Raw genomic sequence first — 3,064 nt, forward strand, 5'->3', positions numbered from 1 at the left:
CACTTCACAGTATGCGACAGTCCACAGCCGTTCACAGACTGCTACAACCCACAGCCTTCATAGTCTGCAACAGCCTTTACTGATACATACTTTAGTACTACAACCAATATTAGAATCCAAAACATTTGAAATCCTTTGCTGGGAAGATGGTTTTGTCCAGCTTTGGAATCAGATAAGTGGGAAAACCCCAGCCCCGGCTTGGATGTACTTGGGTAAGCAAAATTTGGGTGGGTTCAAATATCGTAAAACAGAACCTGCACATCTCTAATAAACACACATGACATGAGAGACACGACAGAGAGAGGACTAGTTTTATAAGCAGTGCTAGAGTATACGACATCAGCTATTGAAAACAAAGAACTATTACCGTATATACTCGAGTATAAGTCGACCCTAATTTTACAACAAAAAACTGGGAAAACTTATTGACTCAAGCGGGACCCTCACTCGAGTATAAGCCGAGGGGTGGCTTTTTCAGCATAAAAAATGTTCTAAAAAAGTAGGCTTATAGTCGGGTATATATGGTATTTGCATTTCATATTCAGGGAAAATTCTATATTTGTTTCAATGACACCCACTATTAAATGATATGTAGTAGGTTAATGTATTTTTCTTCACATTAATGATGTAATATCATTCAATAATCATTTCATACATACACTCATTTATGTTTTAGTCAAACAAATGTATAAATAGACAAAATCAATATTTCCAAAAAGAGATACCATTTATTCAAGAATATACCATTAAATGCTTAAGAGGGCTGTACAAAAGGTCATTTGTGTTATATACAGTAAAATAAACTGAAATGTATTCAATTTAGAAAATATTAATTATACAGCTTTATCTAATAGTACTGTATAATACAATATACTGTATAGTATGTTTTTTAAGATCTTCTTCAACAGAATACTGGTTGCTAGAAATAAAAACTTGATTCCCTGGCAGTCCGTACAGTATACCCGACAGCATAGGAAAATGGGTTATAGCAATTGCATACCTTCCAAAAGTTTTAAAATGAAAAGCGGGACTCCCGCGCGGCATCACCATGCACCCCCGAAGAGTTGTATTGTCAAAACCATTTGCTTTTTTCTGAATCATTTCACCATTCAACTGAGTCAAATTTGTGCAAATATTTAAAATTACATTTGCACTTAAAAGTTAATCAAATTGTTATAAGTATTTGCATGATGGCCTGCTGATAAGGATTGCTCTGTGAATTATGTGACATACCCTGCTCCACAATGGTTCAGATAAGTTAAACTGTACAATGCAATATAATAGACCACTGCTTAAAAATGTCAAACAAGCATAAATGACATAACATATATGAAAATAATTTTGCGAGGATATTTCCCAGTATCTTGACATGATACTGCATAAAATATATACATATTCACTAACAAGCAAAATGCAGTTGATGGTAAATACTAAAGCAATTTACATCCCCTAAAGCCATAAAGGCCATGATGATTTCCCATATAAGAGAATGTAATAATGTGCTCTAACGCTCTTTGCATTATCTGTTCATTTAATTTTTTTCCATTGAAACAAGTATTTGAAACTTTCAAAGAAAATCAAGTGGGTGCATTAATTATATTACACTGGAAGTTATTCTCCAGTTTAATAGTAGTAACACAATCTTCTATATGTTTGCACAAATGCCCACTAAGCACATTCTTTATTATTTAACAAAAAGATCGAAATGGACCATTTTTCCTGGTCTTTAAATTTGGCAATTTCCATACTATGTTTACAGTCTTTGTCAATGTACAGTACATTGATATAATTGTGTTCCTTGTATTATACAGTATATATATCATATTTTTCTGTCCACAATTAAATTATATTCCAAAGATCTGAGCTCTCAAAGATATGGCCATCAAGCCTGAGTCATATATACAAAACTTCCAAAAGAGACATTTTTCCAACATAAAGCAGAATATGAGCTTTAGATGCAGCTTCTCCTGGATTCTATCAAGCCCCAAGGCACTTGAGAGACCCCAATGTCTACAAAAGTTCTTACTGGATAGCACACTTTTCTCTTTCACGGCCCTGCCCTCCAAGTACTTTTGCTTTAATGTATTTGAGATCACTTTTGACACTGGGACGTCTAGCGGAAGGTGAGACCATGCCATAAGCATCCATTTGCTTGAGCCTTCGCAATCTGAAAGATTTCTGTTGAAAGGCATCTCCATACTGCATAGATATTTTCCGATGAAGAGCCGGACTCATTTCATTTGGGAGCTTAGCCATGCTGAAAAGAATTTGGAACATTTTGTCCACGTTTACATTCTTCTTTGCAGAAATTTCAAAGTAAGCACAGTTTTCATCACTGGAGACAAGACGCTCCGCTTCTTCAGCTCGCACCTTGCGGTGGTGCTCCCCATAATCACTTTTGTTTCCACAGATCATCATGGGAAATTCTCCAGTTTCTTTTGATTTATTCTTGACACATGATTTTACTTCTAAGATCTGCTTTCTCAGTCTTTTCACTTCATCAAATGAGTCTCTGTTATCAATGCTGAAGACAAGTATGAACACATCACCTGTAGGACGAAAAGATGTAACCATTAATATGCTGTTTCCATGATCAACAAAAAACACTAATCCATTTCCTGCAATGTTTTTGCATGTGCGAATAAGTGCGGTGTTGTGCCGCACTTACAGTACTATGATCCATGGATTTCTGTTCAAGCAAAAAACTGTGACTTGGGTACTGAAAGGGGTCAGTAGGAGTGCAAGTCTGTGTGCCATTGCTGGTGTTTATATGTCTCTGCAAAGGTACAGAGGGAGCTGCTCCTGGTGATAGAATTGCCAATTGTACCTTAAAGTTAAGGTACACGATGCCCACGATGGACCCGATTTCCTTTGAAATCAGGTCCATTTTGCCGTCAAAGGCAAAAGCGCGGGCATCGCGTCGGTCGCGGCCATTAACATGGCCCCAGACGCGACCGACGCGATGCCCGCAATTTCCCCATAGGCTTCAATGTTAAAATAATTTTTAACATTGAAATCGGGAGCATCGCGTCGGTCTTGTGCCATTATAATGGCACAAGATGAG

At 37.0% G+C, this 3,064-nt stretch overlaps 1 pseudogene; it reads right to left on the bottom strand.

The window, feature by feature from the left end:
* Nucleotides 1-708: 708 nt before the first annotated feature.
* On the bottom strand, nt 709-2,766 carry LOC146026170 (GTP-binding protein Rhes pseudogene; annotated as a pseudogene).
* Nucleotides 2,767-3,064: the final 298 nt, after the last annotated feature.

The sequence above is a fragment of the Crinia signifera genome, chromosome 8, assembly GCF_055691185.1.
Source record: "Crinia signifera chromosome 8, ASM5569118v1, whole genome shotgun sequence".
In the NCBI taxonomy this organism is placed as follows: domain Eukaryota; kingdom Metazoa; phylum Chordata; class Amphibia; order Anura; family Myobatrachidae; genus Crinia; species Crinia signifera.